Genomic DNA, 15514 nt, shown 5'->3' with positions numbered 1-15514 from the left:
TTGTACTATATAATTGTGTATTATGTCCCTGTATACTATTCCTTGTGTACTATTCTTTGTTTAATATACCTTATGTACTGTTTATGTACTATTTCTTGTGTACTATATCCTTGTGCATTGTGTATTCATGTACTATATACTAGTGCACTATATCCTTTGTACTATTTACTTGTGTACTATTTCTTTGTATATTATTTCCTTGTGTACAATTTCCTTGTGTACTATTTCCTTGTGTACTATCTATTTGTGTACATAAAGTGCCCTTGTTTACTAGGTCCTATTGCACTATATCCTTATATACTATGTCTTTGTGTACTATATCCTTGTGTACTATACTCTTGGGTACTAAACCCCTATGTACTGCATAATTGTGTACTGCGTACTTATGTACTATGTACTGTGTACTATATCCTTAAGTATTATACCCTTATGTACTACGTACTTGTGTACTGTGTACTTATGTAGTATGTATTTGCATACTAAATCGCTGTGAAATACATGCTTGTGCACTATACCCTTGTGTACTATGTACTTGTATACCATGCCCTTGCGTATTATGCCCTTATGCACTACACCCTTATTCACCATACAATTGTGTACTATGTACTTGTATAATATGCCCTTGTGTACTATGTCTGTGTACTACAACCTCGTGCACTATGTACTTCTCCATTATGCCTATGTGCACTATATTCTTATGTACCATATCCATGTGTATTATGCATTTGTATACTATCAACTTGTGTACTATATGTGCACAATATAGCTATATACTATGTACCTGTGTACTATGTACCTGTGTAATATATACATGTGCACTGTGTACCTATGTACTATATACCTGTACTATCTCCTCGTCTAATATATGTGTACTACATACGTGTACTCTACATACGTGTGTACTATATACCTATGTGCTATATACATGCTTACAACATCCTCGCTTATTCTACCTCTGCATTATATACCTGTGTACTATATACCTGTGTTGTACTACATACCTTTGTACTATACCTTGTTTACTACATATGTGTGTACTATATCCTTGTTTACTATATATACCTGTCTACTATATACCGGAGTACTATATACTTGTGCATTTTATATATATATATATATATATATATATATATATATATATATATATATATATATATATATATATATATATATATATACTTGTTCACTATGTACCTATGTACTATGTACCTATGTATTATGTACCTGTGTACTATATATTCGTGTACTACATACCTATGTATTACATACGTGTGTATAATATACCTCTGTACAATATACCTGCGTACTACATCCTCGTGTACTCTATATCTCTGTATTATATACCACTGTACCATATGCATTTGTTGTATATAAATGTGTACTATATATCTGTGTACTACATACCTATGTACTATATAAATATGTACTAAATACCCGTGTACTATATCCCCGTACACTCTACACCTGTACACTATGTACCTGAGCATCATACCCTCGTGTACTATATACTTATGTACTTCTATGCCTGTGTATTCTATCCTTATGTACTATATACCTGTGTATCATACACATATGTACTATATCCTCTTGTACCATGACCTCGTGTACTATATACCTATGCACTATATTTTCATGTTCTATATCCTCGTGAACTATATCCCTGTGTACTATATATCTGTGCATTTTATACTTTTGGACTATATTCCTGTGTACTATATGTGTACTATATAATTGTGTATTATGTCCCTGTATACTATTCCTTGTGTACTATTCTTTGTTTAATATTCCTTATGTACTGTTTCTTATGTACTATTTCTTGTGTACTATATCCTTGTGCATTGCGTATTCATGTACTATATACTAGTGCACTATATCCTTGTGTACTATTTACTTGTGTACTATTTCTTGTGTATTATTTCCTTGTGTACAACTTGCTTGTGTACTATTTCCTTGTGTACTATTTCCTTGTGTTTTATTTCTTTGTGTACTTAAAGTGCCCTTGTTTACTAGGTCCTATTGCACTATATCCTTCTGTACTATGTGTACTATATCCTTGTGTACTATACTCTTGGGTACTAAACCCTTATGTACTGCATAATTGTGTACTGCGTAATTATGTACTATGTACTGTGTACTGTATCCTTAAGTACTATACCCTTATGTACTACGTACTTGTGTACTGTGTACTTATGTAGTATGTATTTGCATACTAAATCTCTGTGAACTACATGCTTGTGTACTATGTACTTGTATACTATGCCCTTGCGTACTATGCCCTTATGCACTACACCCTTATTCACCATACAATTGTGTACTATGTACTTGTATGATATGCCCTTGTGTACTATGTCTTTTTGTACTACAACCTTGTGTACTATGTCTTTGTGTACTACAACCTCGTGCACTATGTACTTCTCCATTATGCCTATGTGCGCTATATTCTTATGTACCATATCCATGTGTATTATGCATTTGTATACTATCAACTTGTGTACTATATGTGCACAATATACTTTTGCACTATACCCTTGTGTATTATGTACCTATGTACTATGCTTTTTGTACTACTTGTGTACCATGCATTTTTGTTCTATGTACTTGTGTACTATGTATACTCTATGCATTTGTGTACTATTCACTTGTGTACTATACGTGTACAACTTATATTGTACTATGTATTTGGGTACTATGTACTTGCGTACTATACATTTTGTATTAAGTACTTGTGTACTACGCATTTTTGTACTAAGTACTCTTTAGACACTGAGGGCCGATCAACAATGATAACTTGTGTAATCATCTATCCTTCAAGAATATCGATCTGGACTTCGGTATCTAAGGTCGAGATTCCATTTAGGCGTCACCGAGGGAGTATCTTTATGGACCCAAAGGTCACCTGTGACGTCACGAAACCTTTCCATTTCCGTTTTCTACCCGTCGGGTAGTGATATCTAATTTGTTAATCTCAGCCGAAGAGAAATCACGTGGGTTTAATAGAGGTGTTCAAGTGGGTCAATGGTTTTAACAATGGTGATGCAGACAAGGTCATCATATGAAGACAATAGGGCAGGACTCGAGATAGTGGATTTAAATTGGACAAATTTAGGTTTAAATAGGAAATAGGGAAGAACTGGTTTACCAATAGGGTGGTTAATGGAGGGAATAGAGTTAGTAACCATGTAGTTAGCTCTTAAACTATTGGTTGTTTTAAGAGACAGTTAGATAGCTTTATGGATGGGGATGATAGGTGGTAATGGACATGGAACTGCCTAGAGTAGGCCTTATGTTCTTTTGCAGTCTCCTTCGTTCATACATTCTTATGTATGTTCTTAAACGGTTAAGGGGTAATCAAACTGGGCTGTTTATCCTCAGACCTCTTACCTCCAACCTCTATTCTAATAACTAGAATATGACTTCGCTAACTGAAATCTAGACTTCTCTTAGAAATTTTCAACAATATTTCTAACATTCGTATAGGCTTAAAATCTCAGTTCATCATTCAGCTTTGCTATTTATGACGGAAAGATAATCTGACATTTGGAGATTTGAAAAATAGAATATTGTAACCAAAATAATTTTGACTTAGACGAAGTCTCAACTCTCGGCGCTGGTTTTGACTTAGACGAACGGAAGGATAATCTGACATTTGGAGATTTGGAAAATAGAATATTATAACCGATGTCATTTTGACTTAGACGAAGTCTCAACTCTCGGCGCTGGTTTTGACTTAGACGAACGGAAGGATAATCTGACATTTGGAGATTTGGAAAATAGAATATTATAACCGATGTCATTTTGACTTAGACGAAGTCTCAGCCGTCGGCGGTGGTTTTGACTTAGACGAACTGTCGACGCTGGCGAAGCCAGTGGAAGCCGGTTGTGATAATCCTTTTAATGGCACTGTTGTTTTATTAACTTCCCATCCTATGATATACACCTAACCCCTCCTTTTGATACGCTACATTTACAACTTACATAAGAAATAATGAACAAATAAAATAAAATACAGTAAAATAAAAATAAATTGAAGAAGATAAGTAAATAAATAGACAAAGAAAAACATATGAATACATGACTGAATAATTAAGCAAATAAATAAATGAATAGTTAGAAAAATAAAGATGATAATAATAAGAAGAAATAAGAATCATACCCAACACAAACACAGAAAAAAAACAAGAAAATATGCAAAGAAAAAAAACAGTAAATTTATACACAAAATAAACTCAACCCATGCAATAAAATACACTTTCCTCTCGTGCACATAAAACACGGCTAACCAGGTTGAGCGACTCCAAGCTCTAAGTTATGATGTATGTACCCCTACCGTGTAATCCCGACCCCCCCCTCCCTCCCACCGTGGATAAATCACCCCTTGATCGAGAACTATTTACCTGTTTGTTTGTTATTCAACTATACCTATGCATTTATTTATGTATTTTATTTGTTATTTACATTATTATAGTTTTAATTTATTATTATGATTTTTTTTTCTTTTTCTTTTTTTTTTTTTTTTGCATCCGACCTAGATATGGATCAAAAGGTCTCCTGTCGGCATGCTCCGCCTTTGTAATCCTTTGTAACTACCAACCCCTCCCTCCCCTTCCATCTCTCCCCACTCTCCGACCCCCAAGGATAGGAAGAGAAGGATGAGTTCGAGTAGGATACTGACGAGGAGGAGTAGGATATAGTAATGGTAGTGGAGGAGGAAATTGAAGGAAGAGTAGAGGAAAGGGATAGAGAGCGATGAAGCGAAGGAGGAGGAAGAAGAGAGGAGGAAATCGGAAGAGGCGGAAACTCACGGGAGGGACGACATAATCCATCTTCCCCTTCGCTGGAAGGAGAAGGAAGTAGATTACTGGAAACGAGCAAATGTGAATAGAGGAAGAAGAAGTTGAGAAGAGAGGAAGGAAGGAAGGAAGGAAGGAAGGAAGGAAGGAAGGAAGGAAGGAAGGAAGGAAGGAAGGAAGGAAGGAAGGAAGGAAGGAAGGAAGGAAGGAAGGAAGGAAGGAAGGAAGGAAGGAAGGAAGCAAGCAAGGAAGCAAGCAAGCAAGGAAGCAAGGAAGGAAGCAAGGAAGGAAGGAAGGAAGGAAGGAAGGAAGGAAGGAAGGAAGGAAGGAAGGAAGGAAGGAAGGAAGGAAGGAAGGAAGGAAGGAAGGAAGGAAGGAAGGAGGGGGAACGGGGGGAATGGAGGAATGGGAGGAAGTGGGGGGGGAAGGAGAAGAAGAGGAGAGGGGTGTATGGAGGAGAGAGGGAGTTAAGAAGAGTAGCAGCAAGAGGTGCAGGAGGTAGGGAGGTAAGGAGAAGAGGCGGAGAAGGAGGAAGCCGAGGAGGAAGAGGAGGAGGAGAAGGAAGAGGAGGAGGAGGTAAGGAGGTGAGCAGGGGATGAGAGAAGGGAAGTGGGAGAGGAGGATATTGGAGGAAGTGAAGAGAGGAGGTAAAGGGGTGAGACGAGGAGGAAGGAGAGGAGGAGGAGGAGGAGGAGGAGGAGGAGGAGGAGGAGGAGTAGGAGGAGGACGAGGAGTAGGAGGAGGAGGAGGAGGAGGAGGAGGAGGAGGAGGAGGAGGAGGAGGAGGAGGAGGAAAGTAGAACTGAGAAATTAACTCTGAAGGGGAGTTAGAGAAGGATTTAGAAGAAAGGATTAGCTTGTCAAGCCTTCAGAAAGGTAGGGAGGGAGAAGAGATGTGGAGGAGGAATAGGAGGAGGAATAGGAGAAAAGGAGGAGGAGGAGGAAAGGAGGAGGAGGAGGAAAGGAGGAGGAGGAGGAAAGGAGGAGGAGGAGGAAAGGAGGAGGAGGAAAGGAGGAGGAGGAAAGGAGGAGGAGGAGGAAAGGAGGAGGAGGAAAGGAGGAGGAAAGGAGGAGGAAAGGAGGAGGAAAGGAGGAGGAAGGGGAAAGGAGGAGGAAGGGGAAAGGAGGGGGAGGAAAGGAGGAATAGGAGGAAAGGAGGAGGAATAGGAGGAAAGGAGGAGGAATAGGAGGAAAGGAGGAGGAAAGGAGGAGGAGGAAAGGAGGAGGAGGAAAGGAGGAGGGGGAAAGGAGGAGGGGGAAAGGAGGAGGGGGAAAGGAGGAGGGGGAAAGGAGGAGGGGGAAAGGAGGAGGGGGAAAGGAGGAGGGGGAAAGGAGGAGGGGGAAAGGAGGAGGGGGAAAGGAGGAGGGGGAAAGGAGGAGGGGGAAAGGAGGAGGGGGAAAGGAGGAGGGAAAGGAGGAGGAGGAAAGGAGGAGGGGCAAATGAGGAGCGGGGGAAAGGAGGAGGGGGGAAAGGAGGAGGGAAAAGGAGGAGGGGGAAAGGAGGAGGGGGAAAGGAGGAGGGGGGAAAGGAGGAGGGGGGAAAGGAGGAGGGGGAAAGGAGGAGGGGGAAAGGAGGAGGGGGAAAGGAGGAGGGGGAAAGGAGGAGGGGGAAAGGAGGAGGGGAAAAGGAGGAGCGGGGGAAAGGAGGAGCGGGGGAAAGGAGGAGCGGGGGAAAGGAGGAGGGGGAGGAAAGGAGGAGGAGGAGGAAAGGAGGAGGAAAGGAGGAGGAAAGGAGGAGGAAAGGAGGAGGAAAGGAGGAGGAAAGGAGGAGGAAAGGAGGAGGAAAGGAGGAGGAGGAAAGGAGGAGGAAGGAGAAGGAGAAGGAAAGGAGGAGAAGGAGAAGGAAAGGAGGGGAGGAGGGAAAGGATGAGTGGGAAAGGAGGAGGAGGAAAGGAGGAGGAAAGGAGGAGAAAAGGAGGAAAGGAGGAGGAAAGGAGGAAAGGAGGAGGAGGAAAGGAGGAAAGGAGGAGGAGGAGGAGGAAAGGAGGAGGAGGAGGAAAGGAGGAGGAGGAAAGGAGGAGGAGGAGGAGGAAAGGAGGAGGAGGAAAGGAGGAGGAGGAGGAAAGGAGGAGGAGGAGGAGGAAAGGAGGAGGAGGAGGAAAGGAGGAGGAGGAGGAAAGGAGGAGGAGGAGGAAAGGAGGAGGAGGAGGAGGAAAGGAGGAGGAGGAGGAGGAAAGGAGGAGGAGGAGGAGGAAAGGAGGAGGAGGAGGAGGAGGAAAGGAGGAGGAGGAGGAGGAAGGGAGGAGGAGGAACGGAGGAGGAGGAGGAACGGAGGAGGAGGAGGAAAGGAGGAGGAGGAGGAAAGGAGGAGGAACGGAGGAGGAGGAGGAAAGGAGGAGGAGGAAAGGAGGAGGAGGAAAGGAGGAGGAACAGTAGGAAAGGAGGAGGAGGAAAGGAGGAGGAAAGGAGGAGGAGGAAAGAAGGAGGAGGAAAGGAGGAGATTGAAAGGAGGAGGGGAAAAGAAGGAGGAGGAGGAAAGGAGGAGGAGGGGGAAAGGAGGAGGAGGGGGAAAGGAGGAGGAGGGGAAAAGGAGGAGGAGGGGGAAAGGAGGAGGAGGGGGAAAGGAGGAGGAGGGGAAAGGAGGAGGAGGGGAAAGGAGGAGGAGGGGAAAGGAGGAGGAGGGGGAAAGGAGGAGGGAGGAGGAAAGGAGGAGGAGGGGGGGAAAGGAGGAGGAAGGGGGAAAGGAGGAGGAGGGGGAAAGGTGAGGAGGATGGGGGAAAGGAGGGAGGAGGGGGAAAGGAGGAGGAGGGGGAAAGGAGGAGGGGAAAAGAAGGAGGAGGAGAGGGAAAGGAGGAGGAGGGGAAAAGGAGGAGGAGGGGGAAAGGAGGAGGAGGGGGAAAGGAGGAGGAGGGGGAAAGGAGGAGGAGGGGAAAAGGAGGAGGAAGGGAAAGGAGGATGAGGAAAGGAGGAGGACTAGTAGGAAAGGAGGAGGAGGAAAGGAGGAGGGGAAAGGAGGATGAGGAAAGGAGGATGAGGAAAGGGGGAGGGGGAAAGGAGGAGGAGGGGGAAAGGAGGAGGAGGGGGAAAGGAGGAGGAGGGGAAAGGAGGATGAGGAAAGGAGGAGGGGAAAGGAGGATGAGGAAAGGAGGAGGACTAGTAGGAAAGGATGTGGAGGAAAGGATGAGGAGGAAAGGAGGAGGAGGAAAGGAGGAGGAGGAAAGGAGGAGGAGGAAAGGAGGAAAGGAGGAGGAAAGGAGGAGGAAAGGAGGAGAAAAGGAGGAAAGGAGGAGGAGGAAGGAGGAGGAAAAGAGGAGGAAGTAAAGGAGGAGGAGGAAAGGAGGAGGAAAGGAGGAGGAGGAATAGGAGGAGGAGAAAAGGAGGAGGAGGAAAGGAGGAGGAGTAAAGGAGTAGGAGGAAAGGAGAAGGAAAGGAGGAGGAGGAAAGGAGGAGGAGGAAAGGAGGAGGAGGAAAGGAGGAGGAAAGGAGGAGGAAAGGAGGAGGAGGAAAGGAGGAGGAGGAAAGGAGGAGGAGGAAAGGAGGAGGAGGAAAGGAGGAGGAGGAAAGGAGGAGGAGGAAAGGAGGAGGAGGAAAGGAGGAGGAGGAAAGGAGGAGGAGGAAAGGAGGAGGAGGAAAGGAGGAGGAGGAAAGGAGGTGGAATAGTAGGAAAGGAGGAGGAATAGTAGGAAAGGAGGAGGAGGAAAGAATGAGGAATAGTAGGAAAGGAGGAGGAGGAGGAAAGAAGGAGGAATAGTAGGAAAGGAGGAGGAGGAGGAAAGGAGGAGGAGGAAAGGAGGAGGAAGAAAGGAGGAGGAGGAAAGGAGGAGGAAGAAAGACAATTATCAACCCAGGGGCCAGTAGGCTATATATAAACCAAGAAGGGAGGAGAAGTCGATTCTGAAAGAATGCAAATAGGATGATATCAAAAGCCCCTTTGATATTCAGTCCCGCAAATAATCATGAAGTTTGAAAAATCTAGTACTTAGCAAATATCAGGACTTACCATAATATGAAGACTGTTCCCTTCCAGACACAGCGTCTGGTTTCTCAAACCAAACAAGTTTTGGTTTATTAACATCGCTGTCTCCACTTTTCACAAATTTATTCACTTGTTCACTTCATTCTTATATGTATCTTTCAAGTTCTTTATTTTCTTCTTCTTCGCTAGGAATCTCAGCACCAGCCTCAATCACTTCGTCAATCAAACTTTCTATTCATATAGTTTTCATTGTTTGTATACCACAAGCTTTCATCTTTTCTATATATATCTAAAAACACTGATAGTTTCCTTCCTTGACCTCCTCAGAACTCGTGTGTCTGTCACGTACAACGACTATGAACCTTCTAGTACCCGCGACTAGGTCACGTGATCATAATATGGCGCCCGCTACCAACGAGCAACGTTGGCATTGTTTGACTCCAGTCACTGCGACTATTTTCACTCTCCTGTTGGACTTGTAGTCACGACTAACTGGTCACACTTGGCGACTGAGTGGCTACCGGTCGCAGCTACTGCAGTAGTGGTGATTAAACTCGTCCTTTGTGACAGCGGCTTAAAATGACAGAAGACGTGGCGAAGTCTGAGGGCGAAGGTAGACTATCCACCTGCTTTCAGTCCAACTCTTCTCTTCGGTGAAGGTAACGTCTTAAGGGGATCGGCTGATCAAAAGATGCAAATCTTTATTAATTGGGTTCTTGCGCAGAAATTTATGCCAGGAGTTAGGGACACCATATACATCTTTTCTAACCGAAAAAAACCTAATCTGCAACCCTTTCATGTTTTGCCCCGCCTCCCACCTCCCTTTAAAAAAAATGATAATTTTGGAATGGCTACTCCTCCTATGATAATTGCTCTACATGAATGAAATTAATATGGTGGAAGGACCTTATCCAGACCTTCAAACTAATAGAGAGAAATTTTAGTTAAAGTAATTAGTTTGTGGAATTTTAATTTTTATATTTTTTCCCACCCCGTCCCCTCTCAAATAGGGAAAAAAAATTGGCAAAAATTAACACTTTCAGATATTAAAAAAAACGTTCTATTTAATCAATCAAGCAGATTTAGACATATTATGTGTGAATTTTCATTGAAATTGATTAAGATATTATGGAGGAGTAGAAGTTTGAAGATATAAAACTTAGGTTTTGAGATACGAGCCGTCAAAATTTTCACTAACTTTGAACCCCTACATACTAATATAAATAAGGGATATCATGGCATCTCCTTATTTAGCCTTTTTAGGCTTGAATGTTGATAATATTTAGAATAAAACTTATTCATATTCAGTCATATTTGTTGATGTCTTCTGGCTCCTGGTCCCCACCTGTATTTTAGGCAGGTTACTACATTAGGGTGTCAAAGCTGCCAAGACGACTAATTGTTGCCAGGTTTTCAGTTGAATGTTCCATGAGCATATTCTTTTACACTTTTCTTTGTTTTTGTTTTTTTCTTCACATTTTTGGGTTTCTTCTTCCTCACACTCATCAACTGTCTTTGATCTTCCTTCATCGTTAGGGAGTGGTCAAGGGATGCAGAGGCATCTACCCATGCTGGGGTCTGTATATAATCTCTGGTACAGAGACAGGGTTGCCAGAAGTCACTAGCAATGGCACTCAATAATTACAAATTATTGTTATTTATTGCAATAATATATATATTGTACTGACTGATACGTATCATAGGGCCGAGATGGGGTCGAGTTGGGGGGGAGGAGGGGGTTCATTTGCCATAACTACGAAAATAAGGCGAATTTTGATGAAATACTCCGCATACAGACTGTCGATTGCCATACGCAGATGTAGAAAAAAATTCCCAGTTTTTCATTTTTTTCCAATTTTCATCGATTCTTGACCAGCCGGTACTACAGGGAATGGTATAAACAGCACTAACTTCCTATACCATCTGTTCAGCATGCCATCTCCTGAAAAGTTAGATAAACAAATAGATAAATATATGAATAGACAAATAAAAAAGTGGTAAAATAAAGTAACATAAAAGAGAATGAGATAGATAAATAGATATGTAGATGAATATATCACACACACACACACACACACACACACACACACACACACACACACACACACACACACACACACACACACACACACACACACACACACACACACACACATTTTATTTGTTTTATTTGTCTAGTTTTTGAATGGCTGTGTAACATCGTGCTACTCCACTGTCACAATATTTAACCGTAAAATTATTATTATTATTATTTTACATACACACATATACACACACACACACACACGCACACAAACACGCACGCACACATAGACACGCACAGACACAAACACAAACGTACGCACACAGTGAGACAAGAAAAACAAGAGGAAACGAAAAGAAACTAAAGAAGGACAATTATAGAAGAGACCTGAAAAAGAATAGCTTCCCACACAGAGTGACTGACGTCTGGAACAAACTGAACAGAGAAGCAGTGAATGCCAAGACTATACACGATTTAAAAAAAAAACTGGATGCGGAAAGATACGAAAACGGGTCACTACGAGCCCATAAGCTCTAGTACCGTATAAATTACAACTTCGGTTAATATCAACTAAGTAAATACTACAGGTACACGTACACACATACAGGTACACGCTTATCACATTTTGCACATCCCCAAGCGATCGGTAAATAAGGAGCTCTGTGAGCTCAAGGACCGTTCAGGGTGGGGTTCTGGCTGTCTCGACAGTGACGGCCTGCAGATCCGAGGTGATATGTACACAAATCTGTGTTGGGAGGAGTATCGTGCTCCGCTTTAAGGCGTGGATTCCTTCACTCACTCTGGACTGGTACTGTCACCACTGCGCAAAAATATGTGGTGTGCTGGTGCCTTTATGGGCTCATGTTACCATGGTATTGAGTTAGACAGGATCTGATGAGTATCATCAGGCTGGGTGAGATTATGTTCTAATAGTCCTGATCGGGAGACCAAATTACAACGTTAGTTAGTGATATGATCCTGTTTTAGGGGGGGCGGGGCAGCGGGCCTAGGGAAAGGGGGTTGTATGGGGACCTTAGGGGGTAATATATTGTTTGTTTTTGAAGGGATTTTGTTTTGATCGTGATGGAGGTAGAGGACATAGTCGCGTGGTCTGTGGGGGATGTTGAAGTTTGGTAGATGGAGGGATTTGATGGAGGGGGGTGATTGAGTAGGAGGGGGGGGGGTGGCGGTGGATGATTAGTTTGTGTTACTGGAAGGGTAAAAGAGGGAGCGACAGACGAATAGGGAGGGGACGAAAGAAACGAAAGAGGGGGGGGCGCGGAGACGCAGCGAAGCCACGAAGAGGCACAGAGGCAGAGGGTGGAAGAAGGAGAAGGAGGAATACAGAGACGGAGAAGTGGTAGAAAAGGGAAAGAAGCAAGAAGAAGAAAGGGAAAGAGGAAGAAGAAAGTTGAAGAAAGAGAAGGAAAAAGGAGACGAAACGCAAAAAGAGGAAGCAAGAGAAGGTCAAACCGAGGACGCAGTCGCCGTCCACCCACGCTGCGGACGCGTGGACGACGCTGGGACCGAACCGAGGACGCAAAGGGACAGAGCTAAGCCGAAAGGGCGACTATACAGGAAAAGGAGAGAAAGCCCCGGGAAGAAAGCGAACGGCCAGCAACGCCGCAGGAATACCGTCGCAATTCCTCCTCTCTTCCTCCTTCTCCCTTCCCTTCCACCCCCTTCCTACCTTCCCTTCTCCCTCCTTTACTTCCCATTGCTCATCCTCCTCCTCCCTTTCCCTCTCCTCCTCCCTTTCCCTCCTCTCCTTCCCCTTCTCTCCCTCCCCCTCTTCCTCCCTCTCCTTCCCCCTCTTCCTCCTTCTCCTTCCACCCCCCCTACCTTCCTCCTACTGCTTCCTTCCCCTCCTCCTCCCTTTCCCTCTCCTCCTCCCTTCCCCTTCTCTCCCTCCCCCTCTTCCTCCCTCTCCTTCCCCCTCTTCCTCCTTCTCCTTCCACCCCCTCTATCTTCCTCCTATTACTCCCTTTCCCTCCTCCTCCCTTTCCCTCTCCTCCTCCCTTTCCCTCCTCTCCTTCCCCTTCTCTCCCTCCCCCTCTTCCTCCCTCTCCTTCCCCCTCTTCCTCCTTCTCCTTCCACCCCCGCTATCTTTCTCCTACTACTACCTTCCCCTCCTCCTCCCTTTCCCTCTCCTCCTCCCTTTCCCTCCTTTCCTTCCTCTTCTCTCCCTCCCCTCTTCCTCCCTATCCTTCCCCCTCTTCCTCCTTCTTCTTCCACCCCCTCTACCTTCCTCCTTCTACTCCCTTCCCCTCCTCCTCTCTTTTCCTCTCTTCCTCCCTTTCCCTCCTCTCCTTCCCCTTCTCTCCCTCCCCCTCTTCCTCCCTCTCCTTCCCCCTCTTCCTCCTTCTCCTTTTCTCCTTTCTCTCTCTCCGTCACTCCCTTTCTCTTTGGCAAATAAATGACATGGTTATTGTTATGGCAACCAAATGCCAAATGAATCTCTCTGGTACATATGTGTTCTCTGTCACTCGGTGTGAAGTGTGCCCGGGTTCGATGCTTGTCCTCCAGCCTAAACAAAATCTTCTTTCGTAGAGTTTTGTCCCGAAGTGAAATTTCTTAATAATAATAATAGTAATAATAATAATAGTAATAATAATGATGATGATGATGATGATGATGATGATGATGATGATGATGATGATGATGAATGGATGACTGATGATGTTGATGGATGATTGATGAATGATGATTGTGATGATGATTGATGATGATGATTGATGCTGATAATGGTTGATGATGATGGATGATGATGATGATGATGATGATGATGGATGATTGATGATGATGAGCATGATGATGATGATGATGATGATGATGATGATGATGATGTACGACGACGACGACGACGAAGACGACGACGACGACGACTACGCGGACGTCGCGACACGACGTCGACCGACGATGATGACCCTCGGCGAAGTAAAATATTCCGTCGTCAGATCGACTACAAGAGTCCATAACATGTCACCGGTTACGCAAAAGTGGCGTCTCACTAAGCTAGCATGCTACTTCGTTTGAGTAGAAACGACTTTGGTTATAAGTCTATACTTCCGTAATAACCTCACAATAATGTGTCTAAAATTCGTATGAGTTTAACTTCTCTTAGTTTGTTATCCAGCTTTTCACTCTATGACCCAGGAGTAATTAGAAAATTTGAAAAATAAAAAAAATGTAATCAAAGTCGTTTCTACGCAAAAGAAGTAACAAAAACAAATAGCATGCTATCAAGATTTGCCTAGTATGCCGCCACCTTGAAGCTTCGGACCAAAATACCGCCGAACGAAACTAGAAAGAAAAAAGTGAGCGAAAGAGAAAAGGAAAGGAGAAGAAAAAGGTAAGTAGCAAAAAAAAAAAAAAAAAAAAAAAAAAAAAAAAAAAAGTCAACCATTACGCAACGTTCCTCTGCGTCACCCTGACTCCTCAGTTACACAAAATAAGAACATAAGAACGGAGCAGACTGCAGGAGACCATAAGGCCTACACTAGGCAGTTCCATGTCCATTACCACTTATCATCTCCATCCATAAAGTTATTTAATATTCTCTTCAAACAGCCTGTAGTTTCAGCGCCCGCTACATGGTTACTATATCTATTTCATTCATTAACCACTCTATTGGTGAACCGGTTCTTACCTATTTCCTTTCGAAATCTAAATTTGTCCAATTTAAATCCATTACTACGAATCCTATCCTGCTGTCTTAATATGATGACCCCACTCCGCCCTGTTTTTATCTCCTCAGCTGCATTTGTTTCGTAAAACGCTGCTATTGGCAACCCCCATAGCTTCATCAGTAAACAACCAATGGTAACACTCCCATAGATGTGACGTCACTTACCTCTTGAGAGGACCACCAATCAGAAACGTGATGGTCTCATGGAGGAGTTTGTATACAAAAGTGAATAACAAACTGAGGAGTTTGTATGCAAAAGTGAATAACAAAGTGAGGGAGGAGTTTGTATGGAAAAGTGAATAACAAACCGAGGGAGGAGCTTGTATGCAAAAGTGAATAACAAAGTGAGAGAGGAGTTTGTATGGAAAAGTGAATAACAAACCGAGGGAGGAATTTGTATGCAAAAGTGAATAACAAACCGAGGGAGGAGCTTGTATGCAAAAGTGAATAGCAAACCGAGGGAGGAGTTTGTATGCAAAAGTGAATAACAAACTGAGAAAGGAGCTTGTATGCAAAAGTGAATAGCAAAGTGAGGGAGGAGTTTGTATGTAAAAATGAATAATGAACCGAGGGAGGAGCTTGTATGCAAAAGTGAATAACAAACTGAGGGAGGAGTTTGTATGCAAAAGGTGTTGGAGGTTTCAAATATAACATGATACTTAACTCTATGGAGGAAGGCCAGATATACAGAGAGAGAGATTTTGGGGAGGAGCTTGTATGTAAACATAGATAACGAGTTTTGGGAGGGGCTTGTATGCAGAGAACCCACATCATCCACAACAGAGAAGAATGACACAAAATCTTTACTCCCTGACACGTCATCTCCCTTAGGGGGGGGAGACGGAGAGAGACAGACACAGACAGACACAACGGACCAAGAGAGACTGCCAAGACACTGACATGGAAGTCTAATGGCTAACATAAGGAGACCAATTGGTAGATCCAGGAAGAGGTGGATTGACGGTGTGGGGGAAATGCTAGAGAGAAGAGGTGAAGATCTGAAAATGGTGGAAAAAGACGAAAGATATCAAAACAGATTCGAGTCCCGCTAGCTGACAGGGATTACCCTCCCAGGTATCGGGTGAGAAAGGTGAGAGA

General features: G+C 43.7%; 1 long non-coding RNA gene across 1 annotated transcript in view; it reads right to left on the bottom strand.

Annotated features, from left to right (window-relative positions):
* LOC143019566 (uncharacterized) overlaps nt 1-9162 on the bottom strand; it is a 467386-nt gene extending 458224 nt beyond the window's left edge. Inside the window, exon 1 of the long non-coding RNA XR_012965829.1 lies at nt 8730-9162. This is a non-coding gene — a long non-coding RNA (uncharacterized LOC143019566). The remainder of the gene's footprint in view (nt 1-8729) is intronic.
* Nucleotides 9163-15514: the final 6352 nt, after the last annotated feature.

This window comes from Oratosquilla oratoria, chromosome 37, assembly GCF_046742065.1.
Source record: "Oratosquilla oratoria isolate Oo_2021 chromosome 37, ASM4674206v1, whole genome shotgun sequence".
NCBI lineage: Eukaryota > Metazoa > Arthropoda > Malacostraca > Stomatopoda > Squillidae > Oratosquilla > Oratosquilla oratoria.
The sequence above is the reverse complement of the archived record's forward strand: the minus strand, read 5'-3'. Positions and strand labels throughout refer to the sequence as shown.